General features: G+C 42.7%; 1 protein-coding gene and 1 long non-coding RNA gene across 2 annotated transcripts in view; one reads left to right on the forward strand and one right to left on the reverse strand.

The window, feature by feature from the left end:
* Nucleotides 1-2614: 2614 nt before the first annotated feature.
* On the reverse strand, nt 2615-4433 carry LOC133266857 (uncharacterized). Its single transcript, XR_009742537.1, has 3 exons — nt 3916-4433; nt 3093-3177; nt 2615-2704 (listed from the first exon to the last, which is right to left on the reverse strand). It is a non-coding gene; the product is annotated as an uncharacterized LOC133266857 (long non-coding RNA).
* Nucleotides 4434-5169: 736 nt separating this feature from the next.
* PCMTD1 (protein-L-isoaspartate (D-aspartate) O-methyltransferase domain containing 1) overlaps nt 5170-16381 on the forward strand; it is a 43408-nt gene continuing 32196 nt past the window's right edge. The window contains exon 1 of the mRNA XM_061448511.1: nt 5170-5451. The gene's annotated coding sequence lies outside the window, so the exon portion shown is untranslated. The remainder of the gene's footprint in view (nt 5452-16381) is intronic.

Below are 16381 nucleotides of genomic sequence, written 5' to 3' on the forward strand. Positions count from 1 at the left end.
CTTCAAAGCTGGGGGTTACAGTGTGACACATGGCTGTGCAGTCAGACTACCCAATTACATATTCATATATCTATGAGTGGGTTGGTGCTGTATGCGCAACTGAATGCACTCAGCTTCGGTTTGGCACTCTGAGCTGGGGGCTGATCCAGTTCTCTTCCTGGGAACTTGAACACTACTTACTATAAAGCTTTGGAAATAGCATGGTGGCTGCTGGGCTACAGATGAGAATCACAGATGAGAAGGTACACTCCAGTATCTTGGAGCAAAGAATACAAAATGAAACATTTTAAAAGTATGATAGGCAGGCCAAACATTCAGAGTAAAAGAAACCGCTTCCCAGCAGTTATTTAATTAATTTTCCCTTTGTGTTACTTATAATTTTCTCAGTAATACAGCATTTCTTGCTCTGAGACAAATGTCAGTGTGGGAAGACCAAGTCTGCAAGACAGAACAAAGCCACAGCAACAGTTCCTCATTTCAGAGCCCTCTATCTGAAACAGGCTACACCAATGGCAACATATGACACAGTGTTAAGTGCATGCTCACTGTATTCACCTGAGTCACAGAATGTTTTGGGTTGGAAGGCAAAGCTCATCCAGTTCCAATTAACCTGCCACAGGCAGGGACACTGTCCACTATTAAATTAATTGCTCAAAGTCCCATCCAACCTGGCCTTGAACACTGACAGAAATGGGGCAGCCAGAGCTTCTCTGGACAACCTGTTCCAGTGTTCACCACCCTCACAGTAAAGAAATTTCTTCTTATACCTAAATCTGAATCTACCCTCTATTCAGTTTAAAGCCATTACCTCCTGTCCTATCATTACAGGCCCTTGCAAAAAGTCTCTCTCGAGGTTTCTTGTAGTCCCCCTTTGGGTGCTGGAAGGCTGCTCTAAGGTCTTTCTGGAGCCTTCTCTTCTCCAGGCTGAACAACCCCAGCTCTCCCAGCCTGTCTTCATAGGAGAGGTGCTCCAGCTCTCTAATCATCTTCGTGGCCTCCTCTGAACTCGCTTGAGCAGGTTCATGTCCCTCTTGTGTTGGGGACCCCAGAGCTGAATGCAGTATGGCAAGTGGGATCTCACAAGAGCAGAGCAGAGGGGGAGAATCACCTCCTTCAACCTGCTGGCCGTGATCCTTTTGATGCAGCCCATGATATGGTTTACTTTCTGGGATTCAAATGCACATTGCCGAGTTATGTTTTGCTTCTTGTCAACCGACACCTTCAAGTCCTCCTCTGGGCTGCTCTCAATCCATTCTCCACACACCCTGTGTTTGTGCTTGGGATTCCACTGACGCATGTGCAGGACCTTGCACACAATTGCCAGGAGCGATATCTATTCTAGAGAGCAGAGTTGCAGAAAACTGCAACTGCTACTTATATAGCACATATTTTTTTGTACTCTACACCTGTAAAACTGACCAGTCAAAGCTTGTCAAGAAAGAAAATCCACTAAAAATAAAGGAAAAGAAAGAAGACAATGAAAAGAAAAATTAAGAAGAGACAGAAAAGCTCAATGCATATATTGTATGAAGACAAGAATAATCAGGACGATAGCAGTCTGAGAAGGCATGCAAAACAGACATAGTAAATCAACTAAAAATAAGTTTTCAAGAAAAATACTTGTTTAGTATGTATTTTCTGTAGCATCTGAAAATACTTTAGAAGTTATTCAGTAACACTGAACATAAAGTTGAAACTGACTGAAATCAAGCCAACTAAAATGTAATACCTAAATGGTTTTAATTAACTAAACAGAGATATGCAAAAAATATAAGCAGTGTAAATTATATGTTGTTATTTTTTATGTTAACAGCATTATATTCAACACATGCAGTTCGCACCACTCTACTTTTAAGCTAATGCCAATTCCAGGAAGGCCAAAATGCTGTTTTAGTCGAAACCCCAGGTTTTTTCTGTATAAATAAGAAAATAAATGCACATAACTACTCAACTTATATGACATCACCTTTATTTGGAAATTGTTGTACATATATAATTTTCTGCTCAATACACTATCAGTTTAGTTTCAATGCTTAACTTTAATGATCACTAGTAGCAATTTCAAATTTATCTAAAAAATGGCAGCCTTGATTACATGCTTTTCTATTAGGCGCCTGAATGCCAAAACCTTCACAAACAGCACAGAACGAAGACAAACTGGAGCTTTTAATCTAGTTCAGCCTAGAAGAGCTATCAGGACAAAGTATCAAAAGAGTAACTAATGCTTAAATCTACACAGGCAGTAAAAAACTCCCAAACTTTCACAGAATAATGAAGTTTTGGGAGCATGCTAGCCTAGGCAATCCATTGTTTTCTGAGGGTGAAAGGATGTTCACTGTACTTCAACTAAGTAGTGCTGCACATGGGTTTTAACTCAAGCATTTTATACAGAGCTGTCATGTAATACTTAGGCTGAAATAGTATTTTTTTTAAGAATATTAACTTACACTAAAAAAGGGTTATCCACATTATGCATATCTCTAAAATACTGTGACAGCAAATATCTTTCACACCAAGAGGCAGAATTTATATACTGCAACAGAAAACATGAATCTTGCTTGTAGTTTGACAATGGACAACACAAATTAAGAGATTTGGAGAATCATACATGCTTGAGTAGAATTTTTTACTAGACCTGAATGCTGAAGCTTCAACTCTGAGAGAAGGCAGCAGAATGATCTTCCTAAATGGATGCCCATATCCACTGTAAATGGAAAAAAATTGTATCAGTTCAAGCATTACACAGTAATACACAGGGAAAAAAAATATCTGAAAAATTCTCTTAAAATTAAAGGAGCAAAATACGGTCATAACTCCTGTCCTGAGTGAATATTGATTAAGTGCACTTTGACAAGTAACAAGTGTGTGTTGGTCATGCACAAGATGTAGGATGTGATGAAAGAGAGAGGGAATGAAACCCAGGAAATCCTCATCCATACAACAGGCAGGGAATTATACACACTTATAACATCTCTCTAAAAATTCTTAATAGGAAAAAATACTCAATACTCAAATCCAGCAAAAAATTATTTAAGTTTACTATCTGAGGGCAATACGTATTTTAACGTAAAAATGAAATTTGTTTCTCTTACCCTCCACTTCTCTCATGCAAGAAGGCATCAGTTACAGAAGCAACAGCATGGCAACTTGTAGGACTATGTTAATCCTTCAGTCCAGCTAAAAAAAGACAGAATTGTCAGACATTGCCTAGCAGAAATTCTCCCCCTTATGTTGCAAATTAGTTCCACCTCAGTTGTTGCCATCTATAACCATTGTGTCCCACAGGTATTAAGTAATTCCACCCTACAGCAGAGTAATACTTATTCCTGGCCTCTTACCATCTACATTTATGTGCACCTCATTTCTCAGGGATTTCACTTAGAAATCCTGTTCCACCAGTACTCAAACTTTGGCTAGAGCTCAAAACTTTATGCCTCTCAGCTGCATTTCATAAAACTCTCAATGCTTAAATCATTCCAGATAAATTATCATTGAAAATGTCACCAAGTTACTTAAATTGGTGTTTCTACTATAAAATCCACTCTAGGTGTTCAGGCTTCTGTATCTGGTAGCCTGAAATCCATAAACACTGCACCTTTTGCCTGATCATTTGATGAATATGAATTTACTCCTCCACAAATGTAAACATAATCCATTTTCTGATACTGATCTCTGGTGTTTCTCATTCCTTTCCTCAATGGAAAGCTGATTAGCCACGCTGCTGCAAGTCCTGACGCCTGTGTACTTTTAACTCTTCAAACATCAGAAGCAGCCTACTTTCCCTACCCTCTGACTTCCCAAAACTCATGTCATTCTTCCAGTCCCCTTTCACACCAAACAGGAGATGATGACTTTAGAACCTCACTTCAGAGCTCAGAATGACCCAATACTTTTGAACACCTGGCCTTCACCTACTTGCACAGAGGCTCCAGGGTAGCCTGAACTCAGCTTACTCCTGTCTATTCCCTTCCACAGTACTTCCTCCTTCCCAAAATTCCTCTGAGCTTTCTCTGGGATCTCTCTTCCTCCCTGCAGTTTTTCAAACTATCTCATCTTTTGAAGCATTGGCAACACTGAAACCTCAAGGCCTTTCTCCAGGGAGAGGCTGTGCCACCCCCATTGTGAGAGGCCTTACAGAAGTGGCACCTGAAGAGATGCTGGCCTCCACCTTGCCTCTGCTTGTTGGAGGAAGGCAAAAATGCCATAAAATGAGGAGGCAAGGTGAAAGCAGAGCCATTTAAAACAATCACAGAATCAACCAGGTTGGAAAAGACCTTTAAGATCATCAAGTCCAGTCTTTACCCCAGTCTGCCAAGTTCACCACTAAACCATGTAAGGAAGAGACTCATCTACATGTTTCCTGAACACTTCCGAGGATGGCAATTCCACCACTTCCCTGGAAGCCTGTTCCAATGCCTAACTACCCTTCTGGTGAAGAAAATTTTTCCTAATAACCAATCTAAACCTCCCCTGGCACAGTTTCAGGCCGTTTCCTCTTGTCCTATCATCTGTTACTTGGGTGAAAAGACCAGCCACCTCCTGTCTCCATCCTCCTGGAGGATGCATCCAGGAGGATGCTCCTGGAGCAATAACGTCCACCCTGAGCCTTCTCTTCTCCAGACTAAACAACCCTTACTTCCCTCAGCCCCTCCTCATCACACTTGCGCTCTAAGTCCTTCATCCAGCTTTGTTGCTCTTCTCTGGAGCCGCTGCATTAACTCGTTCTCTCTCTTGTAGTGAGGGGCCAAGAAATGAACTCAGTATTGGAGGCGCGGCCTTACTAGTGCCGAGTGCATGGGAATGATCACTTTCCTCGCCCTGCCGGACACCAGACATCTAAGCGTTTTCTAACAGCCGGGCCCGAGTGTCCTCCTCCGCCCTCCTGCAGCGCTACCGCTCTGCTCCCCGCGGCCTGCCCCGACCCCCAGCCGCGCAAGCCCTTCCTCCGCTGCCCTCAGGAGCACCACCGGCCGCGGGCACACGGGCTGCCCGCCCCGTGGGAGGGCGAGCCTGTGGCCGGGCGCTACCGCTAGCGCAAGGATCCCTGCGTCCCCAGGCGACTGCTGACGAGCACCGTGAAGGCCGCCCCCTCATTGGCTCTCAGGCTCACAACGCTCAGCCAACCACGTCTGACCGCGGAGCGGCTCACCTCCCCCTCCTCCCCCTTTCAAGCCGCCCCGTGGCGCGGAGGGGAACCGGCCGTTCGAAGTAGGGTCACGTGACCGTCTGTTTACATCCTCTCAGCTGTTGGGGCCCCTCCTCTCTCCCGCCGTCTCTCACACCGACACCAGCGGCCCGCGGGCCCCTCCGCTAGGCCAGGATAACGCCGGGGGCACGCAACCCTTCTCTCCCTTGGCGGTCACCTGCGCTGCCGTTCCCGTCTGCATTTCACCACAGGGCGGATCTCGCTGCTGCTGCCCCGCGCAGAGTCCGGGATCCGCTGCAGAACGGGTGAGTGTCCCGCGGGTGGGAGGAGGAGGAAAGGGGGAAGAAGGGGGGAAGGGGGCCGCAGAACAGGGTTCCCTGCCTGTGCAGTGCTTCGCAGGGGGGAACAGCCGGGACGGTGAGTAGCGGCTGTGGGGTGATGTGGGGAGCGCGGGAGACTGACCCCTGCCCGCCCCTTCCCCCCTCCCGATCCCTGCGGTTGCCGTTGTCCGGTTGGCCCCGCACGCAGGCGCGCGTTGAGGCGCGGGGGGTGGAGAGGGGGAGGGAAAGGAAGGTTGTTTTCGTGCAGCCGGGACAGGGCGATGGCTTGGTGCCGCTCGCCTCTTCGGGGTGGGAACGGCGGGCGGGGGCCCTTGGTAGCCTGCTCCTCCTCCTCCTCCTTTACCCGGCTCCCCCCTCCATCCCCGCATCCTTTTGCCGCCTGAGTAATAAATAGTTTCTGGACCAAAAAGGGTTGGGAGGAGGGGCGGTTGGTGTAGTTGTCGAGGTCCAGGGCAGGTGTGAGGGGACGGGGACAGGGGGGGGTGGGGGAAGGCTCCAGCCTTGAAATCTGGAGATAGGGGGAGTGGGAGGGTGTCGAGTTAGAGGTAAGGTGGAGGCAGCGCTCGGCCCCCGCTGCGGCTGTGCGACCTGCCCGCCTACCCCTCCTGACGGCTGGGGGTTTGCCTTTGAGGAAATGCACTGAGAAACGGGTTTTCTCCCGAATCCTAGTAACCTCAGGGCCTGGTTGGGGCTGCATCTTCCAGGACGAGGCGTTTTGGAGGAGGCAAGAGGGATGTGAGGCAACGTGTTGTTTTGGTTTGTTTCAAGAAAACCCTGAGGGCTAAGGAAGGGTATTTCGGGAGAAGAGGTGGTGTGGCAGCAGCGAGGGGAAAATACGTTGTTTACATAAGTGAAGTGTGTGAGGTGCAGGCTAACTTTGCTCGTCGCCCCGCACACAGCGGTGGGCGATACTGGCTGCTGCTGCTGCAGGGAAGGAGGAGGCTGCCCCTGGCCCCCACTTTGCCATAAACGCACGTTTTCTCTCTGTTTACATTGTGGTCTCTTGTTTTGGCTGGGAGCAGCGTAAGGGGAGGAGCAGGAACTCGCTGCGGGGCAGCTACCTCCTCCCCTCTGTTTTCTTTGTTATTATCTGTTCGGGGGAGGTGTCCTGGGGTCACGTCTGCCTGTAGCTGAGCTGCGGGCTGCGGTTAATGTGATTCCTCGTTGGCCCGAGATTTCGGGTCGCCTCCTTCTGTGCATGTGTAGGCCTTGTCTCTCCCCCGTCGTTCCCCTCCTCCCCCCGGCTTCGGCAGTTGTCAGCTGCTCCGAGTGAAGTTGGAGGAAGGGGAAGGGCGGAGGGGGGAAGGAATCTTGGCATTTATTTGGTACGCAGGCAGCAGCCTAGGCCTGCTTTGTGCAGCTCTGTCGTCTTTGACAGCAAAAGGGAAACAGAAAAACCTCCTGTGGTGGAAGGGTATGTGTGCATGCAGTTTTCTTACTGGAAGACGAAAGAAAGCATCTTTAGGGTCTGCAGGAGAGACGAGCTGGAAGTACTAAACTGCTGCAGCGTACAGCGAATGCTTGTGTCCTTGCAGTACTTACCAGTGCCCACGTAGCTGCTGTTATCCTAGTGGGTGGGTATTTTTTTATTCCTGTCAAGTAAAAGTCAGGCATAGTTGAACTGCAGACTTTAGTAAGGAAGCAAGGTTTCTTCTGAAAGTGAGCAGTAGATTGAGACACACAGGTAAGGCTACTCAGGTACTTGGGGGAATTAAGGAAAATACCCAGTCCCTCTTGGCCATATGCCCTCTGTATTATGGAGAATGCTTTTAAGACAAAAAAAAAAAATCCTTAATGTTATTAAATGGTGAGAATAAGAATGCCTTTGTAACCATAATTTCTTCTGAATCGTGGTGATTTTTTTTCACTGCCCCACATGACCCTTACTTTACTCTGGGCAGACCCCTTCTGGAAGGAGTTAAGCTTGGATAAATGGAGCTGTCTGCTGCAGAACGGCTGCCTGATTTGTTGGGAAAGCTTGAAGAATACTGTGGATGTGTAGGTGGACAAATACGTAAAAAGAATCTGTTTGTACTTTAACTGACTCTGGGTGAATAGATATAATGTATGAATGTAAGAAGTGTGTGAGGTCAGAGTCACAATGCAGCCTTTGGAGATGGACACTTAGCCAGATGTTGTTATAACAGTCAGTGTCCCTCAGAAATATAAGGAAAAACAATTTGATGTTGTTGGGAGGACTGCACTGAAGAGAATGTCATGCAGTCATAGAAACAGAAGAGAGTTTATAATGCTGGACAGCCTTGGATGGCCAAGTGTTATCACTTGGTCTGTGCAGGATTAAGTTCCTTGCATAATCTCCAGTCTTCAGAATTCTTGTAAAAAATCGTTCTGCCTCTCCTAATCTGCATTTTCTTTGTGTTTTCTTTATTCAGTCATAGAGTTTGCGCTGACTTGCTTTAGATAATCGATCAGCCAGTTTCAATTTTGCAGTATTCTTATTTATAATCTATGAAGTCTTGCCATTTTTATGGTCCTAATCTTGGCAGATGCATGATTTTTATTGCTTAGTCTTCTGTTTGACTGTCAGTGACTGCCCCAAGCTGAAATAGCTCCTTTTGAAGAGGACCAGACTGCCAGCTATCTGGTTTTCCATGTGTGCGCTGAGCCATACCAGAGCAGTCACTTGGCTGTATTTCTGTAAGCTTGAAATGTTGTTGCTTTGAGTTGGTGTGTATTCCGAAGCTGCAGGTACGTTTAGGCGTGATGCCAGTGCAGGTGGAAGTTCCTGAAGAGAATATTTCTCTATGACTTACTTATTTTTAAGCAACTTGAAGAAGAAACAGTAACACAGAGATCAAATTGAAGTTCGTGCTGCAAGACATGATCAGTAATACAGTTTTGCTTGTTTTTTTTCCCCAGAGATATTGCTAAAACTCAGTAACAGGGAAGATGACTTTTTCTGTGCAGTGTACCAGAAAGGTTTATGCCAGGATTTTTGAGTGTCCCCCAAACCAAATATGTTAAAAGTAGTTCTGAAAAAGGCATTATGGGAATGCTCATCTCAGTCTTCAGGGTGAGAAACACCTGAGAATCCAGTAATTGTTTCGGGATGAGAAGTGTCTTTACACATACCTGTTGTTTCCATTTCCTGCATTGTTCCCATTTTCAGCAGGAGTGTCATAGAGATCTGCTGACCTGAAAGTGATGCTCTGTAACTGATCATTAACTCTCTCTGTGAGAAAAGTGCCTTGAAGTCTACAACACTTGACACTCCTGAATGCAAAAACCATTGAATATTATCTCATTTATTACAGTAATCAGGTGTATGACTTGCCTAAGGCATTCCAGGAGTCTTCTGGTAGGGTCAGAAGTTGATGTGTATGCTTCTTCTCCAGGCAATGAGTGTGGGTTTTTTGGTTGGAAAATTCTTTTAGTGTGTCTGCTCTGCAGATTGTTCTGGGGGACTCTTAAAACTGTTCCACTTCTTTCTTTTATGGAGTTCTAGGGAGTAAAGTAGTTTATATTAAATATTATGGGTATAATTACATTAAAACATCAGGAAGTAACTACTGTGCTCCAGTTCCTTTGGGACTTACTTGTGTGCCCTGGGTGTTGATGAGAGCCTTCAGATCTGCTTAATGCAAGCTCTTAAAGCAATTGCTGCTGCTGTGTTGTTTCAAGAAAATCAGACTGGACATACGGGCCTTAAAGAAAGGATACCATTTGTATCAGCTTAGGGTGCTGAATACAGTTTTTTTGCAGGGCTGAAAGATTAGCTGACTGCTGTTCAGAACAGTAGTGTTAGTTCTCTATCCTTTTTTGTCTAGTTATATCATGCCAACTTCATGTTCCAGAGTCAGCGTTCCTACTGTAGAGTTGACAGTGATGTTAACTAATTGCAAGACGCTTGAAATTCTGATGAATGTATGTGTGTGGTTTCCTGTTAAATGTACTTCTGATAAGAAGCTTATTGGAAATGTTGAAAATACAGAGTAGAGTAAAAGTAAACTGGAGGCTAAGATGTCTTTAAAAATGGCAGTTAGTCCTAAGAAACTTAGAACTGAAAGCAAAAAGTATCGGAAGCTGTATGTAGAGAGAAATTGTGGTGTCTGTCACTTGTGCATTGTGACTGTAATTGGTATGTAACCTTTTTCTTGACAAATTTCATCAGTCCTTTAAATTGGAGCACAGAAATATAAATTGTCCTTCATTGTGACGAAAAATCATGGGTTTAGAAGTTGTCATAGTTTTAAAGAAAAAGGGAAAGGAAAAAAAAAAGAAAAAACAACAAACCCCCAAACTCCACACTCCTAAAATAGTTTAGGTAAGATATCAGGAGTCACCTGGTAACTGTCAGGCTACAGATTCTGGTGTACTCTCATGTAGGGGAGTTTTGGAGTGGGGAGGTGACTGTGGAGCAGGGGTAAACTTTGCTGGTTGGAGGACTGTCCTGCGGCATAAGAGTCTTGGAGCTCACTGCTTAAAAGAAGGATTTAATGATGGCTAATTCTGGAGTTCTGGCTTTGTTTTGTGTTATATTTAGTGAAGAAAGGATGTAAAGTTTGTTAAAAGTGTAGAATATTGAGTTCTATGAGTTGCAGAATTGGAGACTTAAGGTATTGTGTTGTTTAGGTGATGAGAGAAATTCTAAGCCTCAATATTCTACAAGTATTGCATTTCACTCCAGGTTGTCTCAAAGTAGTGTTTGCTAAGCATACAGTTGCTAAACAAATGCTGAATTTAGATTTGCAGTGTTTCTAGGAAGTAAAAGATGACAAATGGAATTAATGTTTAAAAACTTGTTTGAGGAAACAATCTGGAACTTGCCAAAAAGCCTTAGAATTAGGTTTAAAAAGTTACAGGCTTAGAGCAAGTGGTTTGATAGTGATGTGGGATGTCTCAAATCCTGTGTGAAGGACATTCAAATGAAGGTGCTATAGGGCATCTGATTTGTCAGCATGGAGCTGTTAGATACAAGATGAGAGTTTACTGGAGACCTACATTCTTCCAAAGTGATAAAAAAAGATAGCAGGCAGGATAAATCTTAAGTAGAGGTAGCCAAGCAGTGAGAGAAGGGACAGCCTTTGTCTTTGTTGTTAATGTGCAGCTTTGCTGGAGATTATGTGTGTTTATATGCCCATGTGCACAAAGCATACCCGCACAACCAACCTGTTACGTGGCAGTGTAGTGACTGAACAAGAGTTTTTACAACCTGGTGATGTCAGACTGCATTCAGTTCAGGTTACAAGTCAGTCTCCCACGTTTGGTCTCTTTCCTGAGTCTTTTGACCAACAATACCTTAATTTTTATCTGCTTGCTTTTCGAGTCCCAACTGTTGGCATTCCTTTCAAAGGACACATCCCACAGCTTCTGTGTGGTTTAAATTGCACAACAGCAGCAGTTCGTCTTGTTTATTTGCAGGGAAGCAAGGATAGGATGTGGGCAGAAGAGTTTTATTGTGTTACTTAACAGTAATTATTACCATATCACAGGCCAAGTAGCCTATAGTTAGCATGAGCACCTAAAATAGCACTAGAGGTCTGTGTTCAAGCACCTGAGTCACATTGCAAGTACCAAAGGCTTGCTGTTATTACTACAAAAACTTTGTTGCATGATTAAATAGTGCTTATTAAAGCTGTCAGTAGTCATGATTATGTCTTCCTTTAAAAGAAAAAAACAAAACCAAAAAAACTCCCAAACAAACTAATTGGCTTGTTAAAGTCTTAAATGATAGGCACATATTTTTATTTAAGCAATCTTGAAAACTCTTTTTGGGTTGCGTAGCTGCATCTTTGTGATACTTCAGAATGTTCCACGAGGTGGCATGTAACTGTTAACGTGAAGATTTTTCTAGTTAACATCTAAAAATGTTTTTATAGATTTAATGGTGTGAGAGTCAAGTCAGAGTTCTTGCACAATAGTAGTTTGAGATGTAATGAAAGGAAGTATGCAGTAATACAGTAAGCATAAAATACATCTACTCCTGAATGTAATTGTTCAATATATGTGTACTGGTACTATCTTTCAGGCAAATCAGATGTTATTTGCCATCAGTTCCTGTTGTCTTCAGGAGTGAAAGGGAACAAAATTTCAAAGAAAACATCTTGGAGATGACTATCTTAATTATTTGTTCATATTAAAAAAAAGAGACAAAAAGCTGCTTCTCCAGAAAGATGCACCTGCATCAGTGTATGGCTTCCATAAGTGAAATAGGTAAAGTCATTGATATTGTTTATGGTAACAGCTTGTGAATCACATTCAGGAACTGATACGCCTGTGGTGGCCCTGTCCCAGATGAAATGCTTAATTCCTATAAATTTTAACATTGAAAACATTGAAAGAGGAATTGGGACCATGTGGTTGGGAGAAAATTAGAAGTGGTTACTATTCTGAGAATTTGTTAGTGTTATTTCTGTAGCAAATGCTTTCAGAGATATTCAGGAATTACCATGTGGGTTTTTTTTTTTTTGATAAATACTTGAAAGAAAAAGCCAAATGGTACTCCTCAGCCCATTCAGGATCACTGTGCTTTGTAACAATCTATATATTGAAGTTAAAAAAAGAGTTGGAACCAGTATCCTGATAATCGTAACTTCAACACAACTGTTTTTGCTTGAGAGGTATGGCTAAAAAGTATGTAAGTTAGCATTGCTGTAAGAATGAACTCCTGAAGTTCACTAAATGAGGTTCTCGGTTGCAGCAGATAAAGCAAAAGGTTAGTATTCCAGCAGTACTAATAATTTCAAGTAATTGGGAATCAAGCCTAGAACCATGGAACCATGGGTTGGAAGGGACCTTAAAGCTCATCTAGTTCCAACTCCCCTGCCGTGGGCAGGGATACCTTCCACTAGATCAGGTTGCTCAAAGTCCCATCCAGCCTGGCCTTGAACACTTAGAAGGATGGCGATGAATGCACTGAGTATTTCTAGTAGGACATCAGTTTGCCGTTAAAGGGTTTCATTTCCATCTGAAAATGTTTACTCTTGTGTTCATGTTGGATGTGACCCTGCTGTTTATTTGCAAAACTCTCCACTTTACCCTGTTGAGAATGAACCATGGTTTTCTTTCCATTCAGTGTAGTTGCCTGCTGTCCAGTTTATTAAGCTTTGCTGTGTTCTTCCTTAAAGAAACTCTAAAGTTGATACTACTGCAGTGAGGAGGTCAGTGAAACTGGAAGGACACAGGAAAAAAAATGAGTTACTGAGTTTCTTTATAACTCCTGTTCAGCTGACAGTTGCAACATTATAAATCACATCATAGGCCTTAGTCTCTGCTTATTTACTTCATTTAATTATGCATTCGTTATGACTAAGACTCATTACTGCTGAGTTTCGTGAGATTCTGTGGTAGTGTCTGGAGTAATCCAGTTGAGCAGAAAAACTCGGCGTAGGATTTGGTTTACCAATTCTGGGATACCTGGATAAGCTGGAGTTTTTCAGTATATAAATACAGTAGGTTATGCGACTGTAGCAGCCTCTTGTGTTATAGCTATAGACTGCGCTTCTCTCAGGTGAAAACTGTCTCCTTTGTATGACTGACAAAACTTGATGAGGTAGGATTATGGGAATGAAGATACGCTTACACTATGCATCTGCACAGCTGCTACCTAAGCAATAATAAAAGGTGCTCAGCCTCCATTTCTTGGAGAAGTGTTTGCATGAGTATTTTGAAATGGTCACTGAAGCTTTCCTAGATGCTTCACATACCTTCCACAATATATCTGCTGTTGTTTGTACTGTCAGTATATTGTAACTTTGGAGCTGTATTTGCAATACAAGTGCTTGATTCATATCTGGGGACAAAACCAATGGTGCAGAGTCATTTTCAAGTTAAAAATGTGCTTAGGTCTTTTGATTTCACTTTTAAAGAAGGCCATAAAGGAGTTTTATTCAAGTATTTCTAGTTCTTAGTTTAGGCATGAATGGCCCCAGGTCCAACCAGTAGTAAGGCTATGCACCTAGCCTCACTAGCACAGAAAGACACGTATTCGGCATGTACGTGTATAAATACATAGTTGGCCACCACATTAACACAGAAGACACTAATGCAAGCACAGCCAATGCAAATGGCCTTACCCTGTTGCCATTTCTGTATGGTAGAGCTGAATGTCTACTAGTGGCAAAAAGGTGCATGTATATAGTATGGATCTTTCAGTTACTGGGTTTAAACATTCTTTCTGCCTCAGAACTAGCCCTTGGCTTCCTTTACCCCCATTGCCTCGTGTACATGCTTGCATACATTCACACTCAGCCAGTAATCTCAAACACCACAGATTGTCCAGCAGCTCGCTTGGACCCACCTATTCTTCCAGCAGCGAATTCCTTCAGTTGCTACACTTGGACAGTCTGCCCTGTTCCTGGTTGCCAGGCCACACTGTTGGTTTGCTTGGTAGTCGAGCTTGGTACTCTGTGCTATCACATCCTGACCTGCAAACGCTCACCTGTACTGTTGTTTGTACTCAGGCCTCTGTGATCCATGGACTACTTGCCTTGTAGATGCGCATATACCCTGAAGAGAGCCCCAGGGAAAGAGTTACGGAAGGAAACTAACGTACAGACAGGACAGAGCAGTGATTCAGAGGGGAGCACAGTTTAGGCATGCATACTGACCTACAACCTGTTCACAGGTGGTCTGCCTTTCTTGTCCCCATTGTCTGTTTTCCCATGCTTGTTTCTCTCCCAAGTCATTTTGATTCCTCCCTTCCCTCACCTTTGGTTTCTCCCCTGAGCATCCTATAACAAGATTTGTGCAATCCCAACATGCTTTTCCCCTGCACCCTGTGATAAATCTGGTAGCCCTGTAAGCAGTCTCAATCCGAAAAATACCCTGGAGAAGGCCAGTGATGATGGGGGTATGGGAAGAGCCCATAGTTCCCCTGCGATCGTCCTCAGAGCAGGTGGCAAGGGTGTTTTGGTGGTTTCCCCCCACCCTCAAGTGTGACCCTCTGCGCCTTTTTGTGTGCAGAACAGCTTTTTATTGTGTAATCTAATAGGGTTAACTTTGATAGCAAATAATCTGTTTAATCATTTGCAAGGCCAGTTGAAAATGCATGGCAGAAGTTACTGGTGAGCCACAGAGGTGTGAATTAAAGTGATACTATTAGAAACTCAATACTTCTGAAATGTTACTGCAAAGTAATGTATTTTAATAGCAGCAAGAACTGGGAGAATGCTAGAATGATTGCATGTATGTTTCTGGAACAGGCTTTGATAACAGGCTTTGGTAAGAGTGTTAATACTATAACCTTCTTGCAACTGTATAGGGACTCCATTGGTAGATTTTAAAAGTAGATTTAGCTCATACTTGTACGTTGAAACATACTTGAACATACGTTCATCTGTACGTTGAAAGTTTTGATAAACCGTCACTTTTGGTAAGAATCATGAAGGGATAGTTAATCTCTGATACACAAAGTAAGCGTTGGACATCTTAAGAAATAGGGGTTTATGGACAAGGTCACATCACTTTAGGGCATGCTGTTTATGGATTTATAGTATGTCTGGACAATGAGGCAGGTAATGACATGGGCCTTAAAGTGTAAGATACTTGGCGATATGCAGGATTTGGGGATTAAAAAGAAAAGTGCGAGTAGATATTAATTGTTTTCTTTGACAAGATAAAAGTAACTGTTAGTGTGCGGTGTTTTAGTAAAGAAATTACATTTGAAAGAAATGGTGAATCCAGCATGATGCTTCTGGAGAGCTGCATCAGTAAAATAATTTTGTCATGGTTCTGAGGAAGAGAGGCTGGCCTACTCATTGTTCTCTCTTGAGGATTACAGGCCCAAGTAATAAAATAACTTCTCCAAAGCATACTGCTGTGTTGCACTGTACTATTTAAAGAAACTAGTAAACAGGATCAGGACTTGATTTTATTTATTTTTTTTTTTTACTTTTATAAGAGAATGGATAATAAATAAATGTTGAGGTTCTCGGGCTGAAAGTAAATATTTTGATAATACAATATTAAAAATTGTTTGTTGCGTTTATTGCATGCTATTTTGATGTTTTTAAATATATCTCTAAAGAGCATAAAATCCAAAGGTTTTACAGCACTGGGAACTTGATAAAGTTGGTTGATACTTTTGTTTATTTGGCCCTGGTGTTTTGTTGTGGTTTTTTTTTTTTTTTTGTAGAGACTGCAGTAAATGCATAGCTCTGAGATGAGGTTTCAAGTGTCAGGAATGTAAGTATCTTCTATTTTTACACTTGACCTCATTTCTGTTTTCTTTTGCTAAAGGCAACAGGCATATGTTGTTTTGTTGCTGCTGGGAGCAAGTTATTTAAAGAACTTGAAATGTTTGTGTGCAGTAAGCTTTTGAACTTTGGCACTGGTTAAAATAGTCAATATTTTGTCATGGGCCACATGTTGCCTACAGAAAATTATATGAAATGTGACTGGATCTACTTAAGAACTGTAGCTGCAGAAACTACGTTTGTGGTAAAGGTTAGGAAAGTATGCTTCAGTTCTTGTACTAAACTTGCTTTGTATTTCATTATAAAAGAGAATTCTCTCTCCCTTGTTACTGGTTACTCTCTGAAGGTGATAAAGTAAAGGAGTATCATATTTTACTGTGGTTTGTTACCTTCTGGTCATCACAAACTAAATTATTAAGCCTTTCCTGAAGAAGAAACAGGTTTTCTTTCAAAAATACTGAATACTTGGCTTGTTCTTTATGTCAGGGTGTCTTTGTTTGCTGACGATTAGCATAATGTTAAAATTTGCAGAAATGTTTGTTAATTGCATGCCTTTTGCGTTTTCAGGCTAAACACATTAGATATTTTAAGGCTTGGGTTTGTTTTTTTTTTTAAACATCACTTCCAGTGCTTAACATATGACTGTAATGGCTTATATAAACCTGCTTGAAATGAGTATTCTGTTAAATACTCTTGTACAAAGCTGTGTGTTGTGGCAATCAGTTTTGCAGTCTGGT

This window comes from Pezoporus flaviventris, unplaced genomic scaffold (assembly GCF_033815535.1).
Source record: "Pezoporus flaviventris isolate CSIRO_AGI_PZ_B2104156 unplaced genomic scaffold, CSIRO_AGI_Pfla_v1 ptg000007l, whole genome shotgun sequence".
Lineage (NCBI taxonomy): Eukaryota > Metazoa > Chordata > Aves > Psittaciformes > Psittacidae > Pezoporus > Pezoporus flaviventris.